We start from the raw sequence: 16,964 nt of genomic DNA, 5'->3' as shown, positions 1-16,964 counted from the left end.
TTCACTCTGGTCTACGTGCTTGAGAGAAAAGCTGAAATGGTTTCTGTTATACAAGATGGCTTCTAGCTAAATATGAAAATGGTTTCTACAGCTTCTACAGTAAGAAGTGGCCTGGGCGCCGGACACAGTTTGCCAGAGTTAGCCCCTGATGGGCTGTCAGATGCTTTTTTTAACCTGGGTGCCCACAGGTATGGCTGCGTTCAGCTTCTATTGGCCATGGATCACTGTTCCCAGCCAATGGGAGTTGCAGGCAGTGGCATGGATTGGGACGCCACTTCCTACAGTTCCCAGCGGCCTGGAACAATGATCCACGGCTAATGGGAGTTGCAAGTGGCTGTACCTGTGGACATGCAGGTAAATAAAGCATTTGGCAGCCCAGCAGCGGCTAATCCTGGCAATCCGCATCCAACCCATAGGCCGTGTATTGCCCACCGCTGCTCTAGAGAGTGTTTTTCAATCATTTTTCATTCATGGACCTTTTTGGAAATCTTAGACTTAGTCTGCAGCCCCCAGGTTGAAAAGCACTGCTATGGAGTGCAAAGATGCATCACCACAGAAATAATCATTCTTGGCATAGATGTATGTATGTGTATGTATATATATATATATATTTTCTCCATAGATCACAAAATGTTTTATAAAGGTGAGTAAATAGGGTTTTTCACCTATGATTTTCATAGGCGGAGGAACTGAGGGTCAGAGAAGTGGCTTACTTGGGGCTTGTGCACACTGGCACTTACATCAGTATAACTTATGTCACGCAGGAAAGTGAAAAAGTCATCCTTCTGAGTGATGTAAATTACACTGACCGAAGCATCAGTGTGACAGCACTGCGTCAGCAAGAGACATTCTTTCATCAACATAGCTACCATCTCACATAGACGTTAATTTCTTATGTTCTCTCCCATCTGCAGAAAGTGTCTGCACAAGGAGTGGTGTACCTGCACCATTGTAGCAATTCTAGTTAGATTGTCACACAGTAAGTCACTGATCAGAGGGGTAGCCGTGTTAGTCTGAATCTGCAAAAGCGACCAGGAGTCCTGTGGCACCTTATAGACTAACTGAAGTGTAGGAGCATAAGCTTTCGTGGGCAAAGACCCACTTCGTCATGCATCTGACGAAGTGGGTCTTTGCCCACGAAAGCTTATGCTCCTACACTTCAGTTAGTCTATAAGGTGCCACAGGACTCCTCGTCGCTTTAGTAAGCCACTGGCAGAGCAAAAACAGAATGCTGGTCTCAATCTGGTGCTGTTTTCCCTGGATTATGAAGCCTCCCAATGGAGTGGAAGGACAGTGTGGAGAATAGAGGCTGTGAAATACCAGTATCCCTTCCCAGACTATGCAGTCATCAGTAGCCCTTCTCCTGCTGACTATCTGAGCTGAGTAAGGGGTTTGGTGTGGAGTGGCATAAGGGAATGGCTGCTCTATACAGCCCTACTCCCCACTCCCAGCATATTAGAAAGTCCACACCTCTGCATGATAGTACAACAACCCAGATAACTCTGAAGCTTTGATGGCATGCCTGGGAAGCATGTATATAAAAGGAATTTTTCAACATATACTTTCTCCTTTATGATCTCACATCTTTGGTCTTCAAATGTCCCATATTCCCTTGCACCAATGCCATCCGATCAGTTTCTCTTAAGAAAGCATGTAGCTGCACTGTATGACTGGAAATTTCATGTCATTTTGTAGTGTCACCTTTCCCCCTTTTAATATCGGAAGGGAATATGAGCTTCAAGTTAAAAAATATTATTGACTTTCTGGTTGTGAAGAGCTTTAAGGCCATTGTAAAGATTGCATTGAGGGCATGCTGCTTTAAAAAGGGATGTATAGTCAGCTTTTATCTATAGTAATGACTTTCACTAACAAAACCATACATTTTTAAAAATCCAAAACTTGGTTGTATTACTTAAAAATTAAGGGTCTTTGCAGCTTTGATGGATTGGGAAAACTTTTGCTATGCAAAATGCAGTGGACACAAAATTGCAGAATTATAGGAGGAAACAGTGTTGCAGAATAATGCTTCTTATCAGATACGGCAAAAACACCAGAGGTCATTTTAATAGACAAGACCTAATTGACTATCTGCCTGGTAAGATTTTAAAATTTAATTTGAAGAGCCCTCAGTACCTATCCTCAGATCATCTTGCATATTGTACTGATTCAGTGAGAATTACATTTCACTTCTGTCTTACTTTCCGAGTAATTCTAAATCCCTCATGGCCTCTTCAACTTGCCACTTACCTTATTTTCCTTTTTTTTCTCATAATAAGTCTTTCCAGTCTCCTCGTGTTGTGTTCAGTCCCTGTGGGCTATAATGCAGTGCTGAAAGTAGTTATATGAATTTTCTTCAAATTGAGTGGGAGCTATCGGGTAAAATGAATTTTTATACAATTACCTAGTGCTCGGGACAATTTGAAGGTAATAAGCAGTGTGTTACAAGACAGTAATTGTAGCTTTTCAGTACATTTAATCACTTATTCTTTCTGGAATAAAAATCAAACCCCATTAAATCCCACAGTTGTAAGGACCAAAGTGCCATATACCCCAATCCTGCAATGAACTGTTTGTGGACTGAGACCATAGTTTGTAGGAAAGGCTTAGACTCTTACTATAAATCAAATAAGCAACTGATACTACTTTTTTGGAGGAATGCATAGCTTAGTGAGGTAAAATAACACGGACTTAGTAACAGCTTCCAACTAAGACCCCTAAAGTCCCAGTCCTTCAAGTGGGCGCCTCTGTTGAAATAGGAAGCAATTTATGGCAGCTGAGGAATTGCTATACAGTCTTAAACAAACAAACAAACATGCTGTTACATGGTATTAGGAAGGAACAATCAGTTTCACATATACAGAATGGGAAGCGACTGTCTAGGAAGGAGTACGGCAAAAAGGGATCTAGGGGTTATAATGGACCACAAGCTGAATATGAGTCAGCAGTGTGATGCTGTTGCAAAAAAAGCAAACATGATTCTGGGATGCATTAACAGGTGTGTTACTGGTTAGGCCTCAGTTGGAGTATTATGTCCAGTTCTGGGCACCGCATTTCAAGAAAGATGTGGAGAAATTGAAGAGGGTCCAGAGAAGAGCAACAAGATTGATTAAAGGTCTAGAGAACATGACCTGTGAAGGAAGCCTGAAAGAATTGGGTTTGTTTAGTTTAGAAAAGAGAAGATTGAGGGGGGACATGATAGCCGTTTTCAAGTATCTAAAAGGGTGTCATAAGGAGGAGGGAGAAAACGTGTTCATCTTGGCCTGTGGGGATAGAACAAGAAGCAATGGGCTTAAACCTCAGCAAGGGAGGTTTAGGTTGGACATTAGGAAAAAGTTCCTAACTGTCAGAGTAGTCAAACACTGGAATAAATTGCCCAGGAAGGTTGTGGAATCCCCATCTCTGGAGATATTTAAGAGTAGGTTAGATAAATGTCTATCAGGGATGGTCTAGACAGTATTTGGTCCTGCCATGAGGGCAGGGGACTGGACTGGATGACCTCTCGAGGTCCCTTCCAGTCCTAGTATTCTATGATTATCTTTTAGGGGATTATGGGGCAGAACCAGTGTTTACTCACCCAGATGACAGAAAACTATAAAGCCAACTGTAAATTTCCTGCCGTATTTTTTTCAGGAAGAATGGCTTTTGTGCAAGAGGGGGTTTTTGTGCAAAAACGGAGTCTCATTAGTTACACAATTATGATATTCCACGTTTTGCCTAATTTGCATATTTTTTGCACAAAATGGAGGCAGTGTAGACATAGCCATAGACTTTTGAGGCCAGAAAGGGACCATTGTGATAATTTAGTCCTGGAGCAGGCAAGATACGGTCTGTGGGCCACCTGATCTTACCCATGGGCTGTCTGATCCAGCACATGGGTCTCCCCGTTGGGACCCTCCAGCAGAGAGCATCCAGACATGTGAGAGTGGACCCATGCTGCTTTAAGTGGCTGGCTGCCCTCTGTGACTCTGCTGCAGGAGCTGGGGGAGGGAGAATCTTTGAGCACTGCCCCAGCTCCCCAGCAGACTCTCTCAGCTCCCACTGGCTGAGAGATTTTGCTAGGCAGCAGAAGCAGTGTGCAAAGCCTTCCCCTCCCTCTGGTACCCAAGCAGAGAGCCCGAGGGAGCTGCCAGACATTTTGAGCAGCCTAAGGCTGCAGCAGGCTGGGAGTCTGTCTCAGGGTCCTGCAGGGCTGCTGGCCGGGAGCCACCTAGGTAAGCACTTCCTGGCCACAGCCTTCCTCTCCCTCCCTCTAATTCCCAGCCTCAGGTTACAACCCCCTGCTGCCCCAGGTAATCACCAAAACCCTGTGCAACCTCCCTCCACCCCTCATCTAAGTCACAACTCCCTCTCAGAACCTGCACCCCCTGCTACACTCCTCCTCAAGGCCAGAATCCTCTTCTGCACCCACACTCCCTCCTGGATCCTGCCTCTGCCCCAGATCACAACCCCCTCTGTCACCCAACCTCCGTCCCAGACTCTACAACCCCTCCATAGAAAAATGCAACCCTTGCCCACTTTCCAAAATCTTGGAGCGCCCCCCCCCCCCATAAAAAAATTATTGCCCACCCCTGATCTAGTGTGACCTCCCCAGTCCTGCAAACAGGGCATGTGCTTAAGTTAATTTCTGTGAGTAGCCTCAGTAGAGTCAATATGACTACGTGTATGTTCAAAGTTAAGCATGTGTGTATGTCTTTGCAGAACTAGGGTGTAAGTGTTACTTGTAACAACAGTAGGTAAAAAATTTCCAGAAAAAAGCATGTGGCCATATCCTGATTTGGTGCACAGCGGTGTAGTTTTATGGGCTTCAGTGGAGCTACACTGATTCGTGATAGATGCAGTTCTGGCATGTGATTTTTAAGGTTGACGCTGTCCCTTTAAAATTAACTCCTGAACTTTCTTCTCTCTCTTGTATTTTGTGCCTAAATGCTGAATGGCTAGAGTGGACCCTAATATTTCTTTAAATAGATCCCCTTTGAAAAAATGTTTCTCTCTCTACTCAGAATATATCTTAGCGCCTATTTTCTTGTACATATTTATTCTTATAATAGTATCTCTTCAGATGGCGAAGAACATTTTTATTGAGAAAGCTGAGAAAATTAAAAGGATCGTTCACGGTAATTCTTTCCTGAAAAAGAGACGTTGCTTTGGAGGTTAGGCTCCTTTTCCAAGCAAAAGTTTCTGCTACTGTAAATTATGTTTAGTGTTTTTTGGTCTTGAAGAAATAAACATGGTACTTTCACAAGTTTAGTTTTGTAATATATGAAAGGACAAATACTCATAATTGTGAGCAATGTAACATGGATGAATCTAAGCCCTGATCGATACTCTACTCAAATTTGTAAGTGGAGTGTCCACACTACTAAGCCCGTTATTTTAAAATAACAGGCTGGTTATTTTGAAATATGTACTCCTGCTTTCCTTGGGGAATAACGCTAATTTCGAAATAGCGCTAGTGAGGACTCTTTGGCGATGCCAGTTCAAAATAATTGGCCTCCAGAGGCCTCTCACAGCTGCAGCTCTGACCCTTCTGGCCACACCTGCCATCTCCACCACTCCCCTTCTCTTGCAGAGCTTAAAACTCCCAGCAGAAGGAGAAGGGCTTCTTGCATATAAATAGATAAAATAATGGAGATTGCCTGTCTCCGAGAACTGGAAGGAACCTTGAAAGGTCATTGAGTTGAATCCAGTCCCCTGCCTTCACAGCAGGACCAAGTACCATCCCTGACAAATTTTTGCCCCAAATGGCTTCTGCAAGAATTGAATTCACAACCCTGGGTTTAGCAGGCCAATGTTCAAACCACTGAGCTATCCCTCCCCCCATGGCTAGCCTTGGAAGCTCCATGCAAGACAGCAGCCAGCAAGAGAGCCATGAGTGACCCCAACACTCCCTCAGAACCCCCCACGGCTGCCAGCATTTCTCCTGCTCCCTCGGCTGCCACTGGCCAGGGACACAGGAGAGCTCCAGCCTGGGCTGGTGCAGAGATCTCGGACCTCATTGAGGTCCAGGGGGAGGAGACCAACCTCCAGGATCTCCACACCAGAAAGAGGAATGTGGAGATCTGGCTGGATTGCCACCAGCCTGGCCGACAAAGGCCAAACCCAGACACTGGACCAAGTCCGCATGAAAATCAAAGAACTCTGGCAGATCAACCGCAAGGCCAGAGAGCAGAGCGGATGCTCCAGGGCAGCACCACAGAGCTGCCACTATTACGAACAGCCATCCCGTAAGGGGAGCTGGTCACCTCCCCCCTGTCATCATGGAGTCCAGCCGGAACATGCCTAGCGTCAGCCTCCATGAGGGCAGAGTGGTGGTGAATAAGGAGGAGGAGGCCATCCAGGTGACCATGCCTGCCAGCCAGGACCTGTGCCTGACCCTGGAGCCAGTTCCTCCCTCCCAGATGTCTCCCAGGCTTCAGATGAACCCGGGGAAGGCACTTCAGGTGAGTTCTATAATTTTCCAAATCTACACGTGGGGGCAGGTGATGGGCAGACAGAGGCTGCACGCTCCTCTCAGCCTACTCGGCCTCAGAGCTGCACAACAGCCTGTGCACATGGGGGCACATGGAGCGCTAGTCCAGAGCACTCAGCCTCATGACACTCTCACTCAGTAACCCCTTGATCCTTCTCACAAGGTTCCTGGAGAGGCCTGACTTACTCCAGCTTCCGTGGTGAGACACCTTCCCATGACAGGGCACCGCTAAGGAGGCTGGGGTCATGAAACCACACAGCAGTGCCGCACATGGCATAGGGTCATGCCCGCACTCAGGCAGCATTCGCTCCTGATCCAGCGTGGTGATACAGAGGGGACCGATCCCCTGCATGGGAACCTGCTCGGGGGAGGAAGCGGTGGGGAACCCAGCAGCACTCTCCCCAGCAATTGGCATCTACCACTCGCACACACCTCCCCTAACAACTCCCCCTCTCCCCAAGCAGGCAGGTATGGAAGTTCTCTCTCTGCAGGACACCGCCAGTGACGGACCTGGCGTGTGTGGGACACAGAAGGAAGCTGAGCTGCCCTGCCCCTCCCCTGCTTATGCCTGCAGGCTCCTGGCCTGGTTGACACCTTCCCATGCCTGCTTGTCCCCGGGCCGTGGGTATTGCGATGCTCCCCTAAGATGTCTGTGCCCCTGCTGGAAAGTGCCCACTGTCTAGGTAACATAAGACCTTGCTCAAAGCATATCGCCATCATCTGACCCGAGACCTTGGTGTCGGCTCAGAGATTAGGGCTCAGCTTCATACACAGTGTCTCCTGGGATGACTGCCCTTGTAACTTTTCTTCACAGCTAGGCCAGCGCAAGCTTGGTGCATCCCTCACCTCCCATGACATCTGCCCAACTCTGTGGGATCCGCAGGAGGAAACGCACCCACAAGGACCTGATGCAGGAACAGATGGCCTATCTGCAGTCCTTCGTCTGGGGGCTTGAGGATAAGTGCCAGGAGTGGGCCACCAACCAGAAAGAGAACCGGGCTGATCAGGAGCAGTGGAAGGCTGCATGGGATGAGCTGGCGAGCCAGCATGATGCCATGTGCTCCTCCCTCATCTCAGTGATGGAGTTCATGGCATCATGAATGGAGTGGGTCAGCATCCTCACCACCCTTCCCCCTAGGGTTACCGGGTCCCCAGAACATGGGGTGGTGGGACCTCTCAGGCAGCTGAACCCTCTCGACCAGCTGGAGGCAGGCGCCAGCCCCAGCCCCAAGTCCCGAGCCCCGAGCCTCACCTTCTTCCCCCTCCTCCATTCTAGGTTCTTCCCCAGTCCCTCCCCAGTTGTATGTCCCCCCAATAAATAGCCCTGTTGTTTGAAGAAACATGGCTTTATTATTTGCGCTGCAGGGAAGAGGGGATGGCAAGGGTGCGTGATGAAAGGCACATAGACGGAATGCAGGGGGCCTTTGTGGAGAGGCACAGGATAGAGTCTCACAACTGGCCTTGCACAAAAATCTCCCTCAAGACCTCCTTGATGGGCACAGCCCCTTGATGTGCTCTCCTGATGGTGCTGGACTCTGGCTACTCAATCGCCTTGGCCAGCTGTTCAGCCTCAGCCTCCCTACCCTGGCAGAAAAGTTTTCCCCTTGCTCTGACAAAGGTCATGGAGCACACAGCAGGCCACCACTACAAAGGGGATGTTGCACTTGCTGAGGTCCAGATGGGAAAGGAGACTTCTGAACCTCCCCTTTAAACAGTCAAATGCACCTTCCACCACCACGCAGCACCTGCTCAGCCTGGTGTTGACACGCTCCTTGGTAGGGTCCAGGCTGCCCGTGTGGGGCTTCATGAGCCAAGGGATAGGCTGCGTCACCCAGGATTATGATGGGTATGTCCACCTCCCCAACTCTGAGGATGAGGGTGGGGAAAAAAGTGCCAGCGTGCATCTTTCAGAACAGGCAGGAGTTCCGGAAGATGTGGAAATTGTGCACTTTTCCCAACCACCTGATGGTGTCGGTGAAGCATCCCTTGTGATCCAAAAGGGCTTGCAGCACCATGGAGAAGTGCCCCTTCCTGTTGATGTAGTCTGAGGCATAGTGGATGAGGGCCAGGATGGGGATGTGTGTGCCGTCTATGCCCCTCCTCCACACCTGGGGAAGCCCATGGGGGCAAATCTATCAATGATGCTGTCCACATTCTCCAGACTGCTGACCCACTATAACAGGACCTGGTTGATGGCAGGAGCACAGCCCCAACTGTGGATTTCCCCATGCTGAACTGGTTCCTGACCAGTGGTAGCTGTCTGGTGTGATGAGCTTTCAGAGAACCATGGCCATGTGCTTCTCCTTGGGGATGGTGGGTCTTATGCGCGTGTCCTGTCTAGATTTGTTAATGTGTAGTCAGCTACACAATTAGCTGATAAGACTTGGCTTATCGGTTAATCTTATCAACTGCATGTACTCTCTCTTTTGAGGAGAGGCGGGAGGTGGTGCCAGTGGGGAGCTGGTTTTAAGCAGGCTCCTTGTGAGCACTGGATATGCCTGCCCTCCCACCCCGCACTGCTGCCTCTGATAGAGAGGCAGCAGTGCAGAGGGTGAGGGGAGCAGACTAGAGCCAATACAGGCAGCTCCCATTGCCCAGAAACCAGCCAATGGGAGCTGCAATATTTTTCAGGGCTTGGGACAGTGTGCGAAGCTTCTCCACCCATCCTGCAATGTTCAGAGAGCTGCTCTGAGCAGCAGGCAGGGGCGAGGCAGGCAGGGAGCCTGGTGGAGGCTTTCATGAGCCATATCTGGACTGTGGGCTGTATTTTGCCCACCCCTGGCCTACGCTATGTGGAACCTTGAACTAGCGTTATCCTTTTATATGCTCTACAAGGTGAAGGACAAAACAGATAAATATGATATCATTGAGAATTCTGTGTCTACTCTGTACCCTTGACAAGTGTGACTTACGGGACTTGGTTTCCCACCTCCATAAACCATTTGTTTGTTTTGCTTGGATCATGGATAGATTACTGATAACCAAAGCCTTGTATGTTTCAGACAAAAATTCAGGTTATCTTCAGAGGCTCAAAATAATTGTGATTTATGATTTTACATTGTGGGGTTTTTTTCAAGATGGTGTCATGTTTTCGTAATGAGCAGTCTGAGGACAATATTACTTTTGCAAACTACAATTAAATAATAGTAGCAAACTAGCAAATGTATCCTTGCATTTCAAGGAAACAACCTAATTTATCAATTTATATCTGAATTAATTCTAGTCTAATTCTTATGTTACAATTATGAAATAAATAATATGCTGTGTGAGAAATTGTCGTGATTAAAGCAATTTACAAAACAGATTAGTTACCAAAACTCCTGGGCATGTGCGCACATGCGCGCGCGCGCGCGCACACACACACACACACAACCAGTTTTTAGTTTTTCTTCTTTTGCTGAGTTGGCTGAGTGTCACTTCTTAATATGATTGATGTTTTTTACCAGATAAAATTTAGATCAAACAATCTATTAAATAATTATGGAAGTGTGATCTATTGTTACAGCTGCAACTGGATGATAAATAGAGGCAACTAATCCTTTTCGGAAAGACAGGTTGACACTACTTTAAAAATGGGTGTTTGGGAGAAAAATGCGATTATAATGAGTATTTTTGGAAAAGAGTGATAATGAATGTAAAAGAAAAGTAAGAAGGATGTGGAATAGTTAAATAGTTATTACATGTTTCTTTGTGTTTTTCTGTAAAAAAGATTAAGCTGGTATTTTGGCGGGGGGGGGGGGAGAGGAGAAGAAGAGGAAGGGATGACAACATTTTAAAAGTAGAAGCTTCCCAGATGATTAGACCTTAGTTTAGAAGCAATTGCCAGCCCAGTTATTTTGCCAGGAACTGGGAATGATCCATCCCCTCTTCTGTAGCTTACTTGTTGATTCCATGCTCTGTTCATTCCCTCTGAAGCACCTGGCACTGGCCATTGTGGGCAGACAGGGTATTGGGCTGGATGGATCATTGGTCTGACCCCTTATGACCATTTTTATTATTAGAATCCTTTTTTACATATATACAATATGAAATGTCTATTGAGTCCAGATTTACATTGTATTTATGGAACAATGATCTAATGTAAATACCTAATACTAATGCAGCTTCATTACACGGGAGTAGTTTTATATTGCTTTTTCACAGTGCAGTCCTAAAATTGCAGATTTTTTTCAGCTAAGAAACAATGGAAATACACAATGCAATAAGTCAAGAGTCTGACCAAAATCTTCAAACCAGAACGCCTAAAGCTTGTCTCTTATGTCTTTATTGGGACACCTAAATAAGTAGCCTAAATTTCAAAAGTACTGAGCTCCTAGTAAGGTCCTATTGAACTCAACTCAGGACAATTAAATAAAAAATTGTACATCAATGTAATGTTAATGTTGCAATTTAAGCAATTCAAAGGCAGGAAATACAAAGATGAGTCATGGTTCCACTGACATCTGGCGAATCTCCCACTGACTTAAACCATATTTCATCCCACATTCTCACAGTAACTTGCCATATTGGCTGGCATCTCTTCATTTCGTCGAGACAATGGGATCCACACTTTCCTAAGAAATTCATGATCAAACCCATAGACTATTTTGGATTCAGTGTATCCCTTAATATACAGAGGCTCAAATTCTCTGAGATACTCACTAATAACTTCAAGAAAGAGTTAGCTTGAATGTGCAAGTCAAATGTGGCTAAGATCATTATGAAAACTATAACTTTTGCATTTCCCCATACTGGAATATTTAATTTGTTCATACACTTCCTTCGCCCATATTAAATAATAATGAGGATAGAACAGTCAGCGAGAGAGTGACTTGATTTCCCTGGTAAGTTGGGCCAATTAAAACAAAACCTGTTTTAATTAAGCCAAATTAAAGTTTACACCTATAGGAGCAAGCAGGGCTGGACGGAGGCATGGGGAAGCCAAACAGCTGCCCAGGGTGCCAACCAATGGGGGGCGCCTGATGGCAGCTGTAAGGGGCGCATGGCATCCCTTACAGCTGCCATCAGGTGCCGTGCGCCCGGCCCCCACAGTGCCAGCCCGCCTGTATCCCCGTGGTGCCGGCCAGCAACGCCCTTCCCTCCATGGCCGCGGGGACCTACATGGCCTGGTGCGTGTGCCAGCAGCGACAGCTGGGTTGGACTGGGCCATGCTTGTGCCGTGCGCCCCAGGGGCAGGCCTGTGCACCCTAGGGGGGCGGGCCCACTCCCCGCGGGCGGGCCCACGCATGTGCTGTGCGCCTGGGGGCGGTGCCGCACACCCGTGCCCAGGATGCCAGAATGCCTTGGGCCGGCCCTGGGAACAAGAAATGTACACCTGTATGTGGGGAGGGAGTCTAGAGAGCCATGACTCTGAAAAGCATCCAGGGATCAACAATTAAACATGAACTCTCAGTGCAATGCTGTGGCAAAAAGGACTAATGTGATTCTTGGATGTATTATAGACATGCCCACAGATAGCACCAAAATAAAATTAACAAGAAATGAGCTTAACTCAAAAACCGTGAATAATTTACAAGTCTAATAAAACAGTTCTGAGCTTAAGAATATTCATGAAAGCCTGACAGAGTAAATCAAGGAGATACTTCTTCCACAGTCATGATGTTTGGCTGACTGCCCAGGCGGTGAAATAGTCCCCCCAAAGGACTGAGCTAGAAAAGAAATTGCAAGATGCAGGAAAATATGCTAGGAACAAAGCTAAACAATGGAGAGTGGGTCAGCATTGAAGCAAGATCTTCACCTTTATAGCAATGAAACTGGTCACAAGCAACATTATTCTAAACTGGACTTTAAAATCCCCCCCACCACCACCACCAATCAGCTAAATGTTCCCAAAATAAATAAACAATAAATTAGAAGCCAATGTTTCATTAGCAGATTTTTCCCCCTTCCCACTTGTTGAAGTCCCCCATGTAAAATGCTGCTGGTCTCTTGGTTAGCATTGTCCGCTAAGTCAGACTGCAGGGCAGGAGGGAGAGTTTCATCTGCAGCAGGGAAACTGAAGCCTGAGGTGAGCACAGACAGAACCTGTCTAGAAAGCAGCAGGATCTAAAGAAGGCATCCAGGCAAATAGAATTCCGGAAGGGGATGAGTGTATTTCCTCATTTTCCTTGTGCTGCTCCATTCAAGTGAGGCTAGAAACCCCTGAGTAGTGGGTACAGAGATGTTGTTTTGCAGAGGTGTCCTCTGTTTAAATCACCTTTACCCAAACAAGTTAGTGGGACCAGTGGGGAGAAACCATCAGACAATGGGGACATCTGGGTCTAGAGGCAGTCCCTGAAAGTGGCTACTGTCTCTCACTCTTGCCCAGGAAATGTTATTCAGCTGATCAGGAACTTCCAAAGGAATCTGGATGGAATCAAACAAGGGACTGGCTGTTTTTGCATTCATCACGAAAATGACTATTTTATATTTTTACCTTTCCCAGGAAGTGCATTGAGCAGCAAAATAACTCCAAACCCTGTAATCATCCCTATATTATTTCTATATTATTATTTTTACGTGGCATTGGATCCCCTGGAGAGGGTGTTGAAAGACAATACACCAACGATACGGTATCAAAGAAATCCACCAGATTTTGAGGTTACTAAACTAGCCTGCAGGTAGGCTGTTTGGATCAATGTTAGGCTAGATTCAGCCCTCTCCTCTGCGTAGTGCACATCTAGTGGCACGTGCAACTTGGGTGTTCCCAAGGCTAATGGGATCTCTCTTCCCCGCAATCCCTGCCCGCCTGCTAGGCTGCAGGCTGGCAGTCACTAAGGGTACGGCTACACCGCATTCCTCTTTCAAGAGAGGAATGCAAATTCAGCTGAGCAAATTTCAAATGAAGTGCGGATTTGAATTTCCTGTGCTTCATTTGCATAATCGCATCCGGCCGCTTTTTCGAAATACCCTATTTCGAAAAAAAGAAACGCTGTCTAGACGCAGCTATTTCAAAAGAAAACCCTTCTTTCGAAATTACCCTTACTCCTTATAAAATGAGGTTTAAGGGTAATTTCGAAAGAAGGGTTTTCTTTCAAAATAACTGCGTCTAGACAGCGTTTCTTTTTTCGAAATAGGGTATTTCAAAAAAGCGGCCGGATGCGATTATGCAAATGAAGCACGGGAAATTCAAATCCACAGTTCGTTTGAAAGAGGAATGCAGCGTAGATATACGCTAAAGTTGGAAGGTGGGTGCTGTGCATGCACTGGTGGAAACCCCCCACTGGGCTATGTAAGTTTGATTCTGGGGTCCCTTCTTTCCCCAGCTGTGATGTTCAGGGCATATTGCTGCCTCTCTTCTCTCTCGCCTGGGGAGATGCAGGCCCTGGTGTCTCCCGTGGCCAAGGCTGTCTTTCTAGTGCTCTTTCTTTTTGCCTCATTATTAATTTTGTGTGTTTCTTTGATACATTTGCAGAGACGCAGACAACGACTACACCTGAATACAGATTGAGACGGATCTGCGCTGGGCCCCAAGTTGTGCAAGGTAACACAGGTGCAGAGGTATAGGCAGCCCCTTGCTCTTTCTCAGGCTCAGGGAAAGGGGCGCTATATGCGAATAATAGGCAATTGCAGCCTTTGCAATTTGGGAGGAATCACTGGCCAGACCCCCACCCCAAACACAAGTATTGTAATTGACAAGCTGTAAGTAAACAATACCCCTGGGAGTTCACAGGTAAACGGCAGCCTTGCTAATAGTGTTTTTTCCTTCTTCCTTCCCTTTGAATTGTTAAATCCTTTTACCTGCTTTGATGCTGAGCAAAACCAAAACTCAGTTAATACAAGTGCAGTAACTTCTATTCACAATTTGCAGATTTCAGCCTTAACCAGAGCCAGGGTGTGGTTGAGGCAGGATGTGTGTTAATTTCCTCTTGTCTGACTTGCTTTTGCAAAAACAGAAAAGTGCGGTGCATATCTGATGTAGTATGTAGAAGAGAGGGCTGAATCTAACATAACATTGATCCAAACAGTGCATTTGCAGGCTGATTTAGTAATCTCAGAATTTGGCTGATTTCTTTGATACCTTGCGCGTAGGGACTTGATACTGATAGAGTGCCTAAATAAATAGCCGGTTCCTGCTCCTTTGAAGCCAGTAGCAAATCTCCCAGGCCCTTGTTCCTCGTGACCACTCATATTCTGGTGCAGGACTTAAGGTGGGGAGGTAAAGATGGCTGAGTGATAGTGGTTAGTCAGTGCACTGGCATAAGATAGAGCAGCCTCATGGGTGCTCTAAAATATGGAGGCTTGTAATGGCCTTTGAGATATTGTTGTAACATTTGGGGAATTGGTGGAGTATAACACACTCATGACCCCAGTGTTGGAGGCTACATTCTTTCTGTTTTGATTGGGGATTCCACGATGCTGCAGGAATTCTCACCTGGCTAATCTAGCTAACTTGAAGGCAGCTTTGGGACGTTGCTTCATTGGGTTGAGCAAGGATTGTTCATTTGGAAGCAGGAGGACCAGTGCTGTTTGTCCAAAGTCAATGCCAATATCTCCATGGGAGCAGGGCTGGGCCCATGCTGTACTTGTCAGAGGTTATCTGTACTTAACTGTACATTTCATTACTTCATCCATTTGTGTCACAACCTCAATATGAATATTTTAGGTGGCATGATTACAGCTTTTCTTTTAATAAGCTGTAAAAATCCTTGAACTAATATGAGATTTGACCTAGCTCCCATTAATGGCACCTTCTGATGTTGTCACTATGTAATTTGTTCATTGATATATTCTCAGGGGATCTTTTGAAGAGTTTTGTTTTCAATCACTGTTGAATGCTGGATGCCAGAGATATTGCAGGGCTGATTTTCATATTTTATTTTCAGTTCCCACTTTGTGCTTGTTTGTTTAATTGCCCAAAGTAATAGTCATCTGAATTCTAAACACCAACTAGTTAAAGGGCAAAATTTCCCCCCTTTCCTAGTTTATTGAATAAATAGAGTTAAACAAGTGGCTTTTAAAATGTCAAAACACCACAAGCTATTTGGTATTTTATGAAAGTATTGATTTTTCTCTTTAGGAGACATTATTGTGCAACAAAAGTAGCATATTTTTAAATATGAAAAGTCTTAATTGTAGCCTGTTCTAATGTCAGGCCATATAAAGTTTGCTAGTGGCAACATAATATAAACAAAAGAAATAACATTGAATATTATAATAAAATACAGAAGATTATCTATCTATCTATCTATCTATCTATCTATCTATCTATCTATCTATCTATCTATCTATCTATCTATCTATCTATCTATCTATCTATCTATCTATCTATCTATCGTTGTTTTATTGCTGAGTGCTGATATATCCAGGTAGAATATTCAAATGTTTTCCTGGCAAAATTCACTCTGTGGTCTATTAATGCTCCACAACACTTCAACTCAACTGCAAAGTGATTTATGCTAGAGACAAGGTGGGTGAGGTAATATATTTTATTGGACCAACTTCTAGAGCTCAGGAAGAGCTCTGTGTAAACTTGAAAGTTCTCTCTTTTGCCAAGAGAGGTTGGTCCAATGAAAGGTATTACTTCACCCACCTTGTTTCATATCTTGGGATCAATTCACATACAACACTTCACCCAACATTATTTCTGTGACTTATTTGTGTAGGGGTATTAAACTGGTATTAAACTATCTCTTGTCCAGAGGCAGGCAAAATACGGCCTACTGGCCAACCAAGCTGCCGGATCTGGTCCATGGCCCAGCGGGCACCTCAGACAGGCTCCCTGCCTCTCCTCCCGCCTGCCACCCTGGCTCACAGCGTTCAGAGCAGCACACATAGCCCCTGCAGCCAGCTGCTCTGAGTGGCTTGTGGGGGCATAGAGGGCAAGGAGCCTGCCTGAGGAACCTGCTGGGCTGCTGGCTGGGAGTTGCCCAGGTAAGCACCTATCAGCCAGAGTCCACCTCTAACACCCCAGACCTTCCCTCTTCCAATCCTTTGCACTCCTGCTCCTGCACACATGGCCCCTCCCAGACCCTGCACCCCAATCCTTTGCCCCAGCTCACAACCCTCTCCTGCTCTAGGTCACAACCCACCCCCATCCCACATAACCCAAACCCTCTGGACCCCCATTACTGCACCCATATCCCCTCCCAGACCCTGCACCTCAATCCCTTGCCCCAGGTCACTACCCAAACCCCACAACTCCTTCCTTCATCCAAACACCGTTGCAGATCTGCCCCCCCCATGCCACAGTCCATCACTGCAACCTCCATCCAGACCCTGCATCTGCTCCATTAATATCATAGAGGAATGCAGCCCTTGATCACTTACCAAATTCTTGGAGTGGCCCCCCATCAAAAATTATTGCCCACCCCTGATCTAGTCAGTTTACCACTCAGTTCAATTACAGTACCTGTTATGTTTGAATTTTAGTTCAGAATTTGATATGACTCTTGTACATTTCTACTGACATTTAAATGACATTGTCATTGCTGCTAAGTTTAAATACAGGAAACCCCACCTTATGATGGCCCGAGTTGCAACCCCCTGCACTTATGACCATTTTTGTAAGTGCGGA

At 46.1% G+C, this 16,964-nt stretch overlaps 1 protein-coding gene across 1 annotated transcript in view; it reads left to right on the top strand.

The window, feature by feature from the left end:
* The first annotated feature begins 6,319 nt into the window (after positions 1-6,319).
* IDS (iduronate 2-sulfatase) overlaps positions 6,320-16,964 on the top strand; it is a 47,997-nt gene continuing 37,352 nt past the window's right edge. The window contains exons 1-2 of the mRNA XM_075941083.1: positions 6,320-6,440; positions 13,863-13,931. The gene's annotated coding sequence lies outside the window, so the exon portion shown is untranslated. The remainder of the gene's footprint in view (positions 6,441-13,862; positions 13,932-16,964) is intronic.

The sequence above is a fragment of the Pelodiscus sinensis genome, chromosome 13 (genome assembly GCF_049634645.1).
Source record: "Pelodiscus sinensis isolate JC-2024 chromosome 13, ASM4963464v1, whole genome shotgun sequence".
Classification (NCBI taxonomy): domain Eukaryota; kingdom Metazoa; phylum Chordata; order Testudines; family Trionychidae; genus Pelodiscus; species Pelodiscus sinensis.
This window is presented reverse-complemented; position numbering and strand designations above follow the sequence as displayed.